We start from the raw sequence: 17,626 nt of genomic DNA on the forward strand, positions 1-17,626 counted from the left end.
CGGGGGGCATGGCCTATGAGCTCCATGTGTTTTCGAAGGCATTGGGCCTCATTAATGAACTTATCAGAGAGAAGGGGAAGCTTTGGGTTGACGTCGAGAATGTTGCGTAAAACGACGTGAAGCCAGGTTACGCACGGTCCCCTTAGTATCAGAGGCACAAAAGTGCCTCTGTGGTGCACTAGAAATAAACTTGTCCAAAAGATATGTAAACTGCAAGCAAACTACAAGGTTATCTATGACACAAGCAAACGACAATCTTGAGAGAAAGCAAATCTAATGAGAAATTCAGAATTGCATGAGTAATCCTCTTGATACTTTTCTTGGCCGGGACAACCCGCTTTAGTAGTCGTAGTCGCCTCAAGACCTACTGCGCTTCGTGGTCTGCTCCTTGTCGAGTTTTTCCCGGCGGAGCCCTTCCTGGATGATGGTGAGGCGGCTCCATATCTCGTACACAGCGTAAGCGTCTGTTGTTGCGTACTCGATGTGCCTCATGAACATGGGCATGCACGCCCAGCGGTTGTGTTCTGCGTTGGTGAGCTCTCCGTCGTGGACAAGGATGCCTGAGACGTCCCCAAGGGAGTCCAGAGGCTTGGTAGCTGTAGGCACCCTCCATTCCTTCTGGATGTCAACAAAGTGGGTGATCTCCAGTATGACGCGGCCGAGCATCTCTATGTTGCTGTCCATGGAGAAGCCAGCAAACGTGTACATGGGGTCGGCGAGGAAGTTGTTGAACTTGGTGCAGTTCTTGTCGGCAGCGCTCAGTTGGAAGAGCAGCACCAGATGATCCTTACCGACAGAGAGCTGGACGAGGGCGGGTTTATGATCTTCGCCATGGTCGTTGGTGTACTTCACATCAACTCCGACGATCTTGTGGCGCTTGAACTGGAGGTGTCACTCGTACTGCTCGATGGTGGTCGACGCCTTGTGCAAGTCGTTGGTGTGGATCACGTGCAACTTGGTGTTGTCATGGGCTTGCACCTCCATGAATTCCCTGGTGACTCCCATGGTCTGGAGCAGTTCGTCCTCCTGCAACCTGGTATTTTGTGGGGAACAATGAGTGGGAGCGCAATGGTGATTTCTGTTCTTTGTGTGTGGGAAGGCCGCAGCAGAAGTCTAAATTTAAGGGCGGGGCAGCCGCAAAGGAGTGCACGATCTCACTGTCGATGCGGTTGTGCACATCGTGGGTTGTGGATCGTGGTTTCATCTCCCTGTCGGTGCGGTTGTGCACATCCTGGGTTTTTGATCGTGGTTTTTCTTTATAAAAAATAAAAATAAAATCAATAGTTATGTTTTTAACAACCGTTGTATCTCTAGCAAGTCGGGGAGAAGATCATTGCCTTGCGTAGTTTGCTGTCAAATGTCAACTTTTACAATTTGTCTCGTGAGGCATGCAGGGAAGTATGTAGAGGCACAAGTCTCTGACCAAGAGAAGCATGCTTGAAGTGGCTGGTTTAACTCTCAGACACACGTGCGCGATACATTCACTGGGAGTGGCAATTGTTTTCAGTGATTGATACGTCTCCAACGTATCTATAATTTTAGATTGCTCCATGCTATATTATCTACTATTTTGGGCAATATTGGGCTTTATTATCCGCTTTTATATTATTTTTGGGACTAACCTATTAACCGAAGGCCCAACCCAGATTTGTTGTTTTATGCCTATTTCAGTGTTTTGAAGAAAAGGAATATCAGACGGAGTCGAAACGGAACGAAATCAACTGGAGAAGTTATTTTTGGAAGGAAACACACCTTGTGGACTTGGACCTCACGTCAGAAGATACGGGAGCTGCTCACGAGGGTGGGGCGCGCCCACCCCCCTAGGGCACGCCCCCCTGCCTCGTGGGGCCCCCGTGGCTCCCCTGACATGCTTCTTCTACCTATATAACTCCATATACCCTAAAACTTCGGGAACGGAGATTAGATCGGGAGTTCCGTCGCCAGAAGCCTTCATAGCCACCAAAAACCAATCTAGACCCATTCTGGCACCCTGCCGGAGGGGGCAATCCTTCCCCGGTGGCCATCTTCATCATCCCGGCGCTCTCCATGACGAGGAGGGAGTAGTTCTCCCTCGGGGCTGAGGGTATGTACCAGTAGCTATGTGTTTGATCTCTCTCTCTCTCGTGTTCTTGAGGTGATACGATCTTGATGTATCGCGAGCTTTGCTATTATAGTTGGATCTTATGTTTATCCTCCCCCTCTTCTCTCTTGTAATGAATTGAGTTTCCCCTTTGAAGTAATCTTATTGGATTGAGTCTTTAAAGATTTGAGAACACTTGATGTATGTCTTGCGTGGGATACCCATGGTGACAATGGGGTATTCTATTGATCCACTTGATGTATGTTTTGGTGATGAACTTGCGGGTTTCGTGACATTGGGAACCTATGCATAGGGGTTGGCACATGTTTTCATCGTGATTCTCTGGTAGGAACTTTGGGGCACTCCTTGAGGTCCTTTGTGTTGGTTGAATAGATGAATCTGAGATTGTGTGACGAATATCGTATAATCATACCCACAGATACTTGAGGTGACATTGGAGTATCTAGGTGACATTAGGGTTTTGGTTGATTTGTGTCTTAAGGTGTTATTCTAGTACGGACTCTAGGGCTGTTTGTGACACTTATAGGCATAGCCCAACGGATTGATTGGAAAGAATAACTTTGAGGTGGTTTCGTACCCTACCATAATCTCTTCGTTCGTTCTCCGCTATTAGTGACTTTGGAGTGACTCTTTGTTGCATGTTGAGGGATAGTTATGTGATCCAATTATGTTAGTATTGTTGAGGGAACTTACACTAGCGAAAGTATGAACCCTAGGCCTTATTTCCTATCATTGCAATACCGTTTATGCTCACTTTTATCACTTGCTACCTTGCTGTTTTTATTATTTCAGATTTCAAATACCTTTATCTACTATCCATGTACCACTTGTATCACCATCTCTTCGCCGAACTAGTGCACCTATACAATTTACCATTGTATTGGGTGTGTTGGGGACACAAGAGACTCTTTGTTATTTGGTTGCAGGGTTGCTTGAGAGAGACCATCTTCATCCTACGCCTCCTACGGATTGAGGGAAATTTGCTACTGTCCTACAAACCTCTGCAATTGGAGGCCCAACAATGTCTACAAGAAGAAGGTTGTGTAGTAGTCATCAAGCTCTTTTCTGGCGCCGTTGCCGGGGAGGCAAGGAAAGCGGCACTAACACACCCCGTCAACTAAGCTCTTTTCTGGCGCCGTTGCCGGGGAGGTGAGTGCTTGAAGGTATATCTTTAGATCTTGCAATCGAGTCTTTTAGTTTCTTGTTTTATCACTAGTTTAGTTTATAAAAGAAAACTATAAAAAATGGAATTGAGTTTGTCTCATACGCTTCACCTTTTTAATATCTTTCGTGAGTATGATGGAAAGGATAATTGTGCTCAAGTGCTAGAAGAAGAAATCTATAAAATGTTTGGCACTAAATATTTGAATGATGAGCATGATTGTAATGTTGTTAGTATGAATTCCTTGAATATCCATGATGCTAATGATATGCAAAGCCACAAGCTTGGGGAAGCTATGTTCGATGAAGATGATATTTTTTGTCCCCCAAGTTTTGATAAGCAAATTTATTATGATGAAAGCATGCCTCCTATCTATGATGATTATTGTGATGACACATATGCTTTAAAGAATAATGATAACCATGAAACTTGTCATCTTGATCTTAATTTTCAATCACATGATAGTTATCTTGTTGAGTTTGCTCCCACTATTATTCATGACAAGAATTTTGCTTGTGTGGAGAGTAGTAAATTTTCTATGCTTGTAGATCATGAAAAGAATGCTTTAGGTGCTGGTTATATTGTTGAATTCATTCATGATGCTACTGAAAATTATTATGAGGGAGGAACATATGCTTGTAGGAATTGCAATAATATCAAGTTTCCTCTCTATGTGCTTAAAATTTTAAAGCTATGCTTGTTTTACCCTCCTATGCAAGTTGATTATTGTTCCCATAAGTTGTTTGCTTACAAAATCCCTATGCATAGGAAGTGGGTTAGACTTAAATGTGCTAGTCATATTCTTCATGATGCTCTCTTTATGTTACAATTCTTATCTTTTATGTGAGCATCATTGAAATCATCATGCCTAGCTAGGGGCGTTAAATGATAGCGCTTGTTGGGAGGCAACCCAATTTTATTTTTGTTCCTTACTTTTTGTTTCTTTTTAGTAATAAATAATTGATATAGCCTCTGTTTATATGTGGTTTTATGTGTTTAACTAGTGTTTGTGCCAAGTAGAACCTTTGGGAAGACTTGGGGAAAGTCTTGTTGATCATGCTGTAAAAAAACAGAAACTTTAGCGCTCACAAGAATTGCTGCCATTTTTATTTGGAGAGTGATATTTAGTTAATTATTTTTGCAGATGTTTAATAGATAAATTCCTCAGGTCCAGCAATTTATTTGAGAATTTTATGAGTTCCATAAGTATACGTTTGATCCAGATTACTACAGACTGTTCTGTTTTTGATAGATTCTATTTTCATTGTGTTGTTTGCTTATTTTGATGAATCTATGGCTAGTAAAATAGTTTATAAACCATAGAGAAGTTGGATTACAGTAGGTTTAACACCAATATAAATAAATAATGAGTTCATTACAGTACCTTTAAGTGGTGATTTATTTTCTTATACTAACGGAGCTTACGAGTTTTCTGTTAAGTTTTGTGTTGTGAAGTTTTCAAGTTTTGGGTAAGGATTCGATGGACTATGGAATAAGGAGTGGAAAGAGCCTAAGATTGGGGATGCCCAAGGCAGCCTAAGGTAATATTCAAGGACAACCAAGAGCCTAAGCTTGGGGATGCCCCAGAAGGCATCCCCTCTTTCGTCTTCGTTCATCGGTAACTTTACTTGGAGCTATATTTTTTGTTCGCCACATGATATGTGTTTTGCTTGGAGCGTCAATTTATTTTGTTAGTATTTGCTTGCTTTTATTTAGAAAAATGTTTTGCATCTTTTATTTCAATAAAAGTGGCATTAATAGTCTTTACTATGCCTATGTTACAAGTATACATGTTGCTGTTTGAAAACAGAAAGTTTACCGCTGTTGCAATAATTCCCTAGAAAATTCAGAATGTGATAAAATGTTGAAACCTTTTGCATATGAAGCTCTGATAAATTTACTACAGTGGAATTTTATTTCATAATTTTTGGATCTAGGGAAGTATGGATGTTGCTGCATTCTTTATAGACTGTCCTGTTTAGGCAGATTGCTGTTATGTTTGGATTGTTTGCATATGTTTGCTTCTTTAATGATTTTATATGAGGATAGGACTATTAAATATGCAGAGGAATTTAGTATGCAATGTTGAATAATAATTTTAGTGATTTGCTACAGTAGAGTATGATAAGATTTTGGCAATGGTTTATACTAACTTATCTCATGAGTTCTTGTTGAGTTTTGTGTGGATGAAGCTTTTGAGATTTAGGGAGACCGTGATATGAGAGGAATTAAGGAGACACAAAATATCAAGCTTGGGGATGCCCAAGGCACCCCAAGATAATATTTCAAGAAGTCTCAAGCATCTAAGCTTGGGGATGCCCCGGTTGGAATCCCACCTTTCTTCTTCAACAATTATCGGTTAGTTTCGGTTGATCCTAAGTTTTTGCTTCTTCACATGATGTTTGCCATTCTTAGAATGTCATTTTATTTTGCTTTGCTTGCTGTTTGAATATAATACCAAGATCTGAAATTATTAAATGTTAGAGAGTCTTCACATATTTGCATAATTATTCGACTACTCATTGATCTTCACTTATATCTTTCGGAGTAGTTTGTCATTTGCTCTAGTGCTTCACTTATACCTTTTAGAGCATGGTGGTAGTTTTATTTTGAAGAAATAGATGAACTCTCATGCTTCACTTAAATTATTTTGAGAGTCTTAAATAGCATGGTAATTTGCTTAAAATCCTAATATGCTAGGTATCCAAGAATAATAAAATTCTCTTATGAGTTTGTTGAATACTAAGAGGAGTTTGATGTTTGATGATTGTTTTGAGATATGGAGAAGGTGATATTAGAGTCATGCTAGTTGAGTAGTTGTGAATTTGAGAGATACTTGTGTTGAAGTTTGTGATTCCTATAGCATGCACGTATGGTGAACCGTTATGTGATGAAATCGGAGCATGATTTATTTATTGATTCCTCCTTATGAGTGGCGGTCGGGGACGAGCGATGGTCTTTTCCTACCAAACTATCCCCCTAGGAGCATGCACATAATACTTTGGTTTTTGATGACTTCTAAATTTTTGCAATAAGTATGTGAGTTCTTTATGACTAATGTTGAGTCCATGGATTATACGCACTCTCACCTTCCACCATTGCTAGCCTCTCTAGTACCGCACAACTTTCGCCGGTACCATAAACCCACCATTTACCTTCCTCAAAACAGCCACCATACCTACCTATTATGGCATTTCCATAGCCATTCCGAGATATATTTCCATGCAACTTTCCACCGTTCCATTATTATGACACGCTTCATCATTTTCATATTGCTATGCATGATCATGTAGTTGACATCGTATTTGTGGCAGAGCCACCGTTCATAATTCTTTCATACATGTCACTCATGAGTCATTGCACATCCCGGTACACCGCCGAAGGCATTCATATAGAGTCATATTTTGTTCTAAGTATCAAGTTGTAATTCTTGAGTTGTAAGAAAAATAAAAGTGTGATGATCATCATTACTAGAGCATTGTCCCAGTGAGGAAAGGATGATGGAGACTATGATTCCCCCACAAGTCGGGATGGGACTCCGGACAAATATAAATAAATAAAAGAGGCAAAAGAAGCCCAAATAAAAAAAGGGAAAAAATAGGCCATAAAAAAGATAAGGCCCAAATAAAAAAATAAAAAAAATGAGAGAAAAAGAGAGAAGGGGCAATGCTACTATCCTTTTACCACACTTGTGCTTCAAAGTAGCACCATGATCTTCATGATAGAGAGTCTCCTATGTTGTCACTTTCATATACTAGTGGGAATCTTTCATTATAGAACTTGGCTTGTATATTCCAATGATGGGCTTCCTAAAAATGCCCTAGGTGTTCATGAGCAAGCAAGTTGGATGCACACCCACTAGTTTCTTTTGTTGAGCTTTCATAAATTTATAGCTCTAGTGCATCTGTTGCATGGCAATCCCTACTCACTCACATTGATATCTATCGATGGGCATCTCCATAGCCCGTTGATACGCCTAGTCGATGTGAGACTATCTTCTCCTTTTTGTCTCCTCCACAACCACCATTCTATTCCACCTATAGTGCTATGTCCATGGCTCACGCTCATGTATTGCGTGAAGATTGAAAAAGTTTGAGAACATCAAAAGTATGAAACAATTGCTTGGCTTGTCATCGGGGTTGTGCATGATTTAAATATTTTGTGTGGTGAAGATGGAGCATAGCCAGACTATATGATTTTGTAGGGATAACTTTCTTTGGCCATGTTATTTTGAGAAGACATGATTGCTTAGTTAGTATGCTTGAAGTATTATTATTTTATGTCAATATGAACTTTTGTCTTGAATCTTCCGGATTTGAATATTCATATCACAAGTAAGAAGAATTACATTGAAATTATGCCAACTAGCATTCCACATCAAAAATTATCTTTTTTATCATTTACCTACTCGAGGACGAGCAGGAATTAAGCTTGGGGATGCTTGATACGTCTCCAACGTATCTATAATTTTTGATTGCTCCATGCTATATTATCTACTGTTTTGGGCAATATTGGGCTTTATTATCCACTTTTATATTATTTTTGGGACTAACCTATTAACCGGAGTCCCAGCCCAGATTTGTTGTTTTATGCCTATTTCAGTGTTTTGAAGAAAAGGAATATCAGACGGAGTCGAAACGGAACGAAATCAACTGGAGAAGTTATTTTTGGAAGGAAACACACCTGATGGACTTGGACCTCACGTCAGAAGATACGGGAGCTTCCCACGAGGGTGGGGGGTGCGCCCACCCCCCTAGGGCGCACCCCCTGCCTCGTGGGGCCCCCGTGGCTCCCCTGACGTGCTTCTTCCGCCTATATAACTCCAGATGCCCTAAAACTTCCGGAACGGAGATTATATCAAGAGTTCCGCTGCCAGAAGCCTCCGTAGCCACCAAAAACCAATCTAGACCCATTCCGGCACCCTGCCGGAGGGGGCAATCCTTCCCCGGTGGCCATCTTCACCATCCCAGCGCTCTCCATGACGAGGAGGGAGTAGTTCTCCCTCGGGGCTGAGGGTATGTACTAGTAGCTATGTGTTTGATCTCTTTCTCTCTCGTGTTCTTGAGGTGATACGATATTGATGTATCGCGAGCTTTGCTATTATAGTTGGATCTTATGTTTCTCCTCCCCCTCTTCTCTCTTGTAATGAATTGAGTTTCCCCTTTGAAGTAATCTTATTGGATTGAGTCTTTAAAGATTTGAGAACACTTGATGTATGTCTTGCGTGGGATACCCGTGGTGACAATGGGGTATTCTATTGATCCACTTGATGTATGTTTTGGTGATAAACTTGCGGGTTTCGTGACATTGGGAACCTATGCATACGGGTTGGCACATGTTTTCATCGTGATTCTCCGGTAGGAACTTTGGGGCACTCCTTGAGGTCCTTTGTGTTGGTTGAATAGATGAATCTGAGATTGTGTGACGAATATCGTATAATCATACCCACAGATACTTGAGGTGACATTGGAGTATCTAGGTGACATTAGGGTTTTGGTTGATTTGTGTCTTAAGGTGTTATTCTAGTATGAACTCTAGGGCTGTTTGTGACACTTATAGGCATAGCCCAACGGATTGATTGGAAAGAATAACTTTGAGGTGGTTTCGTACCCTACCATAATCTCTTCGTTCGTTCTCCGCTATTAGTGACTTTGGAGTGACTCTTTGTTGCATGTTGAGGGATAGTTATGTGATCCAATTGTGTTAGTATTGTTGAGGGAACTTACACTAGCGAAAGTATGAACCCTAGGCCTTATTTCCTATCATTGCAATACCGTTTATGCTCACTTTTATCACTTGCTACCTTGCTGTTTTTATTATTTCAGATTTCAAATACCTTTATCTACTATCCATATACCACTTGTATCACCATCTCTTCGCCGAACTAGTGCACCTATACAATTTACCATTGTATTGGGTGTGTTGGGGACACAAGAGACTCTTTGTTATTTGGTTGCAGGGTTGCTTGAGAGAGACCATCTTCATCCTACGCCTCCTACGGATTGATAAACCTTAGGTCATCCACTTGAGGGAAATTTGCTACTGTCCTACAAACCTCTGCACTTGGAGGCCCAATAACATCTACAAGAAGAAGGTTGTGTAGTAGACATCAGTGATACATTCGCTGGGAGGAGAGTGTTGTGTTTTTTAGAGGCCCTGTTGTGTGTCCGTGTTGCAATTGACGCTACGAGATGGACAGAAAGAACGAGAAGCAATGAGAGGCATGGACATGCAGCTGCGAGAAGCACTTATACAATGAGAGGTGCAACTAGAGGCACAGATACAAGCTACGTGAGGCACGGACATGAAGCTACATGATTGCATGGACGTCAATTCGTGTTGTGGTGCTACGTGAGGCACGGGCACGAACATATAGCCGTGCACTCAACTACATGCGCAAAAAGACACATATGTGTCTCCGAGAAGCACCGGCCTCCATGGTTTTACCGCAAGACGGGATTCGACATTTATCCAGGGCATTCCGGGTTTTACAAGTGTAGGAAGAATCATTTTTCACTTATGTTCTGTGGCAGAGGAATGGCTATTACTTCTGTGATGAAGGAATGTATGTTGAATGTACGTGACGTGAGGATTGACTATAGGCATCCATTACTGTTTTTCCGGAATGTTTTTCAATTAACTATGAGCATGAATGTGCCGATGGAGCAGGCACGGTCATGTCTGAAATACTTGCAAGGTCGTCCCTAAGGTGTCCTTAATGTATCACCTATATGCTTCACTGTTACAAGCACGATCGTTATTCTTGTCGAGGCATAGACGTGAAGGATGGATACAATGCCTTTGCAGTAGTCACGCCCCATATTAAGAAAAACATCCAACATTCTTAACATGTCACGTTTAGTGCCAGCAGGGTGGACATAAGGCTCGGCTTTCTGATGTTTTTGTTGTCAGCAACTTTCTTAACATGTTACGCACGAGAGATGTATGATTTTACCTAAGGTAGAGGCACGCACATGACGAACTGGAGGCACGAACGTGATTCTAAGGGAGGTAGGGATGCGAAGGATCGTGATGCATGCATCTGAAGGTGTGCCTCTATTTTCAAGAAGCTTTCATTGACACATTTTCATTGCAGGGGGCATGGCCTATGAGTTCCATGTGTCTTCGAAGGTATTCGGCCTCATTAACGGACGTGAAGCCAAGTTACGCACGGTCCCCATAGGAGTGGAGGTACAGAAGTGCCTCCGTGGGTGTTTCAAGTAGTTGCTGTTATTGACGGACAATCGTGCCTCTGTAGTGTTCTTCTCTGAGGGTCACGGACGTAAGCAATGTTTTCCAAGGAGAATAAACACGTAACTACCTTTGTATTCAAAATGTTTTTCTAAAGTGTTCCATACAAACGATTTTTAATATCGTGTGTGCAATGGTTTGTTAGAACACTATGCACTGCTTTTAGGAGCATTCTGTAATTGTTGTCCCTGCAATTCGACGCTGCATCCACAAAGGTACTAGTGCATTGCATGCTCATCATTTTTGCGGACTGCTATGTGTACCTGATCTGTGTGTTATGCTAATTGTATACTATATGTACTGTGTTTATATTTTTTAGTTCATGCCAATATATTCTACTAATAGATAACTCCAACATTGCACTGGAAATAAACTTGTTCAAAAGATATGTAAACTTCAAGCAAATTACAAGGTTAACTGCAACACAGGCAAACCTAAATTTATAACAAGCAAACGCCAGTCTTGAGAGAAAGCAAATCTAATGAGAAATCTAGAATGGCATGAGCAATCTTCTAGATACTTTTCTTGGCGGGGACCACCTGCTTCAGTAGTCGTAGTCTCCCCAGGACCTAGCGCACTTCCTGGACTGCTCCTTCTCGAGTTTTTCCCGATGGAGCCCTTCCTGGATGGTGGTGAGGTGGCTCCATATCTCATACGCACCGTAAGCGTCTTTTGCCGCGTACTTGATGTGCCTCATGGACAAGGGCATGCACGCCCAACGCTTGTGTTCTACGTTGGTGAGCTTCTTCTTCATGTTGTTGTAGTAGTCGTCGACAAGGATGCCTGAGACGTCCCCAAGGAGTCCAGAGGCTTGGTAGTTATAGGCACCCTCCATTCCTTCTGGATGTCGAAGAAGTGGGCGGTCTCCAGTCCGACGCGGTCGAGCATCTCTTTGTCGCAGTCGATGGAGAAGCCAGGCTAGCCAGCAAACGTGTACCTGGGGTCGGCGAGGAAGTTGTCGAACCTGGTGCAGTTCTTGTCAGCGGCGCTCAGTTGGAAGAGCAGCACCGGATGATCCTTACCGACAGAGAGTTGGACGAGGGCTGGTGTTTGATCTTCGCCAATGCCGTTGGTGTACTCCACATCAACTCCGACAATCTTGTGGCGCTCGAATTGGACGTGTCGCTCGTACTGCTTGATGGTGGTCGCCGCCTTGTGCAAGTCGTTGGTGTGGATCACGTGCAACTTGGTGTTGCCGTGGGCCCGCACCTCCATGAATTCCTTGGTGAATCCCATGGCCTGGAGCAATTCTTCCTCCTGCAACCTGGTATTTCATGGGGAACAATGAGTGGGAGCGCAATGGCGATTTCTGTTGTTTGTGGGTGAGAAGTTCACGGCTGAAGTCTAAATTTAAGGGCGGAGAAGCGGCAAAGGAGTGCACGATCTCATTGTCGATGCGGTTGTGCACATCCTAGGTTTTTGATCGTGGTGTTTTTTATTAAAAAAATCAACAGTTATTTTTTAATAACCGTTGTATCTCCAGCATGTCAGGGAGAAGATCGTTGTCTTGCGTAGTTTTCTATCAAATGTCAACTTTTACAATTTATCTCGTGAGGCATGCAGGGGCAGTATGTAGAGGCACATGTCTCTGACCAAGAGAATAATGCTTGAAGTGGCTATGTAGAGACACACAGGCGTTATACATTCACAGGGAGTGGCAATTGTTTTCAGTGATACATTCGCTGGGAGGAGCAGTGCTGTGTTTTTCAGAGGCACTGTTGTGTGTCCGTGTTGCAACTGACGCTACGATATGGACAGAAAGAACGAGAGGCAACGAGAGGCATGGACATGCAGCTGCGAGAAGCACTTATACAACGAGAGGCGCAACTAGAGGCACATATACGATGCTACATGGGGCACGAACATGAAGCTATGTGATTGCACGAACGTCAATTCGTGTTGTGGTGCTACGTGAGGCACGGATATGAACATATAGCCGTGCACTCAACTACATGCGCCAAAAGCCACATATGTGTCTTTGAGAAGCACTAGCCTCCATGGTTTTACCGCAAGATGGGATTCGACATTTATCCAGGGCATTCCGGGTTTTACAAGTGTAGGAAGAATCATTTTCCACTTATATGTTTTGTGGTAGAGGCACGGCTATTACTTCTGTGACGAAGGAATGAACATCGAATGTACGTGACATGAGGGTTGACAATAGGCGTCCGTTACTATTTTTCCAGAATGTTTTTCAATTAACTGTGAGAGGCATGAATGTGCAGACGGAACAGGCACGGTCATGCCTGAAATAGTTGCAAGGTCGTCCCTAAGGTGTCCTGAATGTATCACCTATATGCTTCACTATTACAAGCACAGTCGTTATTCTTGTTGAGGCACGGTATTCAGAGGCATGAATGTGCCGACGCAACAGGCACGGTTATGTCTGAAATAGTTGCAAGGACGAGATGGGCAGAAACAATGAGAAGCAACGAGGGGCGTGGGCATGCAGCTGCGAGACACACTTATACATCGAGAAGCACAGCTAGAGGCACATGTACAATGCTATGTGAGGCACAAACATGAAACTATGTGATTGCACAGACCTCAATCCGTGCCCGTGTTCTGTCAAATGTTTTAAGTGACACTTTGTAAAGGCATGGATGTTTAAGGTGACAACCATAGGGGGAGGCACTAGTTTTTTAGGAGAAGTGTTGTGCAGTAGACAAAGGTGTATGTTTGAGCTCATCGCAACAAACTACCACTACAAGAAATCTGTTAATACACGACTGATCTAGTCCGTCACAAATCAGTAAAAAACTATCATGGGTGCCCGTGCATGACGGATCTGAAATCCTTCATGTATATTGCGTCATAATTTGACGTCGTACCTTCCTTGACAGTTCTTGACCGTCATGGATATGCACCAGGCCCGCCCAAGCCCAAACCTCCATGACGGGAACAAGCCGTCATGGATTAACGCCACGTAGGATTTTCGTTGACCAATTCGAATGACATGGCTGCCTACATGGATACTATTTTCCGTCACAAAAATCGTCATCAATTTGGTCGAGCCCATTACCCCATTCATTTCTGCCGCATTAGCCCATTTATTTCTGCCTAATTTTGACCATTACGTTTTTAGCATAGTGCGTCTCACAAATCCAAATGAGAATTTTTACAAAGAGGATGTGTCTTCAAAGTATCAGAACATTACACAGTTAATACAGCTTGCAGCCATCTATATGTATCTACAACATAGCAGTTTACAAAATCCTCACTGCAAAGTTAGGAACCATTACAATCCATTTTACATCAACATAACATATGAACTATTGAGGTTGTTATTCATGTTCTTGTCGTCGGCCCTCCTCAGCCCTCCTATGGCAACTAACATGTCGTGGCTGATTGTGATGGCAACACCAAGTAGCTCGCTACCTAATCTTACCTAGCATATTTAGAGGAACCTTATTAGATATTTGCATATATGAGTAGTTCATAGAAAAAAGAGAATTACAACAAAGTTAAAAATGAACTACATGTTGTCCAAAATTCTTAGATCTTATAGTGCCTACAAATGAGAATAACTTTGCATCTACTATAAAACAAGAGTAAACATGAGGACGAAAATTAATCCAAAGAAAAGCATGTCAAATGAAAGTCAAATGACAAAGAAACAAAACATACATCCCAGAACTCAAGTACTATAGTAGTACTAGTTGAGGCCATAACATGCCAACAAAATGGCATCACTAACAAACAATATCATTGCTGTGATGTTTACGCCAACCGGGTCAACGAGTAGCGCCATAAGATTTAATGGTTATGCTGCAAATTGCTGCCCACTTTACAAACATAGTAGTATTATCTATAATAGGAAAAAATAATGAAATGAAATAAACTGAACCAGTATATATGTTTACTGGGTGACAACGGTAGGAACAAGGCTTGTGCATGTCTAGGAAACCTAACAGCTTGCACGAGAACTACAAATTAATCTATGCATGGCTTAAAAATTACTTCAGGGTTATTAATGTACAAGCCAAATCAGAACAAATGAATAGGAGGTGACGACCACTCTAGTAGTGTATCTAAGCAATGCAAGGTTATTAAGGTACAAGCTAGAGTTTGAAGTTCCTTTTTTTTTCATTGGTTCATCTTGTACAGATTGCATTTTAGATATGCTCAATCTAGGGGAGCCAAAAAGGTATCAGCATGAAACAGAAAACACTGCTTAACTATAAAATCCTAGCACATATCCTCCAAAAATTTCATATTTAACATCTTTATTGCAAAATAGAAGTATGTCTATCTTTCTTGTGATCTTAGTTAGTGTATGCAAGCTTGAACTACTACACGCATATACATAACAGTAAGAAGCAACATTAATTTTTGCAAACTAGAATACTTCATGCACAAATTAATTAAGTACGACAAACTAAGCTGTTTTGATGTTATTGCATAAGGCCAAAAAATTTATCAGGGCACTTGCATGTACGCCATGTAGTAGCAATCACTAACCTGTTTTGATGTTATTGCATCAGGCCAAAAAATTATCAAACATCTCAACAAACATGTGAAAGGCACACCTACTGTAGGAAGGTTTCAGCATCTACACCTATAGGCAACAAGTCGTGTAAAAAAATCAAAGAAAGAGAGTCAGGTCATAGTGAAATCCAAAACATAAGCGAGAAGATAAATTGGATTGTTTTTATGTCAAAACAAAGAGATATTTTTTGTCTACATTTATGAAATGAATAATATGATCATGTTTGTTAGTTGTCAAGCATATCTTACCATCAACGTCGTCTGCATCTAGGCATGCTAGTTGTGCTATATTTATACTAGCTAATGCACTGTAACTTCGGCCAAAATTTTCAACATAACTTGTGTGTTCTCTGCTCTCTACGCTATCCTACCTCCCTTTCACTTTCAGAAATATCAGAGTTAGAATGGACATACAGTTTGTTTGCCAATATTCAGTTTGTTTACAACCATGTTTATAAGGCAACAAAAAAAAGATGTAATTTGTATGCCCGCAATTTTACCCAATATTCAGCCATGAGGTGAAGGCTCTTCCTTGAGAACCAGCTATGGCCTTTTACAACTTACTAAAACCAGATCAGAGAAGCACAAAATCTCAAGCATGAAGAGCCGAGTTGTGGGCACCTGACCAACACTTCAGTCCATGCGTGTTAGGCCGCTACCGTCAGGGAGGAAGATGCAGAGGCTAGAGGTTGCCCTCGCAGCCGGGATCCAGTCCGTGTGTGTGAGAAGTATGACAATCAATCAAAGGAACTTGTTACACACACACATAGAGAGAGAAAATGGTCTGATTACATTCCAGTGGTTCATCATGTCATGTTCAGATTCAGAATAAGCTAATAGAGCCTAGCACAGGAAAAAACTAAACATGCTTATGGAAATATCTCCTCAAGTTAAAGTGTTAACCATCAAGATTATTTTTAAAATTTGGTGAAGCACATTTGTACGTTGAGAACGTAAGATTAATGGCATATCGGATAGCAGGAAATGAAAACAATAAGTGCAGCTCTAGCACTCTGACCAATATGGCGCTCTCCTTGCAATGAAATGTTGTTCACATATTTTGAAATACCTTTTTTTTCTCCCGTGTGCAGATCATTTCTTTCAGGGGCGCTCTATTTTGCTCCAAAACCAACGACTAACCTAGACTGAAATGCTTGCCTACTCAGTGTCAGATCTATCCCCTCAACCTATTCTATTCTAGCTCTAGAATTAGGTAGCCATAGACCAAAATCAACTAAGATACTGATTCGTGGATATTATCATGGGGTTACAGAAGATTGAAGATGAACTGACCCGGAAGCTATGAGATTAGTCCAAAGAAAAATGGGGGAAAACAAGAACAGGTGGATCTACAGTTTGGACGTAGGGGGCGAGCGAGAGGTCTGACTTCATGGACGGGGAAGGAAAGGGTGATGCTGCCGTCGCTTCTGCCTCCAGTGTGCCGTGTAGTAGACCGGCCACCGCACGGCCGCTCCGCTCCGACAAGCTGACGTCAGGTTTGAGCTCCATGCCGGATCTGCACAATAGGTCGCAAAGATAAGAGATACGCCTAGATTGAATTGGATTCAGTTCGATTCTTCACCGCAAAAGGTAGTAGTAGAGCTACTGCGTCCTTACCAACAGAGGGAGGAAGAGTCACGGGAGCCAATCCAGATCCAGTAGAGAGACGGACGGGGATCTACTCCGCTTCCAGGCGTGCTCCGGTTGGTTTCGGTGGAGGAGAAGGAGCAGGACGGCGGCGGTGCAGCGGAGAAGGAGGAGATGGTGATGCGGCGCGGGCAGGGCAAGGAAGTAGGGAAATAGAGAGGGTTGAGACGATGGGGGCGGCGGCAGAGGAGGAGTGGGGAAGGAGTGCCTCTGGTGTTAGGTTTAGGTTTTATGAGGGGAATGGTTTAGGGCTTCAGGCGGGCTTAGGCGGGCTTGCGGGGCTTTACTAGTCTGTCCATGGCGGTTTTTGAAATTGTCACCGGAAATCCGTCATGTATTACTAGGTTTCTTGTAGTGTACTTGGCATCACGCTAGTCTGCGGAGCACCATAGTGAAAATTATGTATACTACTGACGTGGGGAGCTAGCAACCTCACTAAACTATGCAGAAACATACTTCACCACAACCATTCATCCTCCATTATTAGTCAGTGAATCCTTTTATTATTATCACAGATAAATAAAGTAACCCACGTAAGTGTTTCACCTTCTTTGACCGGGAATTTTCACCGCCGTCCTCTTGGACATAATTATATGCTCAATTACATACCATGACATAACTAAATAACAAAACTAGTGTGTACAGCCCGTTCAAAAACTAGACATACATTACTGAACTTTGGTATAGGAAGCATACCACCAGCAACGCTCTATCAGGAAAGGTCGTTGATTATCATCCGCAACAGGTTCATGAATTTAATTAAATCCGTATTCTATTTTCCAAAAATGGTTGCTTAATTCATCACAATTCAGTATTAACTATTTTTAGAGCTGTTCACAATCTTGGCTGTCAATGTCAGTCAGTAAAGGATCTCTGGTGCTTGGTTATAAAAGCAGCTTTAACAAATGTATATTTCAAGGCAAGAAAAGCAAAAAGCAGAAACAATAATCTATCACTAGGCGGCTCAAAAAAGTGTT

General features: G+C 42.0%; 1 long non-coding RNA gene across 4 annotated transcripts; it reads right to left on the bottom strand.

Moving 5' to 3' along the window:
* Nucleotides 1–13,613: 13,613 nt before the first annotated feature.
* Nucleotides 13,614–16,872, bottom strand: LOC119328780. 4 transcript variants are annotated; one of them, XR_005159155.1, is made up of 4 exons: nucleotides 16,620–16,872; nucleotides 15,624–16,518; nucleotides 14,976–15,072; nucleotides 13,614–13,902 (listed from the first exon to the last, which is right to left on the bottom strand). It is a non-coding gene; the product is annotated as an uncharacterized LOC119328780 (long non-coding RNA). The 4 variants fall into 4 exon arrangements; XR_005159154.1 differs by having other exon boundaries at nucleotides 13,614–15,072; XR_005159153.1 differs by having other exon boundaries at nucleotides 14,976–16,518.
* Nucleotides 16,873–17,626: the final 754 nt, after the last annotated feature.

The sequence above is a fragment of the Triticum dicoccoides genome, chromosome 7A (genome assembly GCF_002162155.2).
Source record: "Triticum dicoccoides isolate Atlit2015 ecotype Zavitan chromosome 7A, WEW_v2.0, whole genome shotgun sequence".
Taxonomy (NCBI): Eukaryota; Viridiplantae; Streptophyta; class Magnoliopsida; order Poales; family Poaceae; genus Triticum; species Triticum dicoccoides.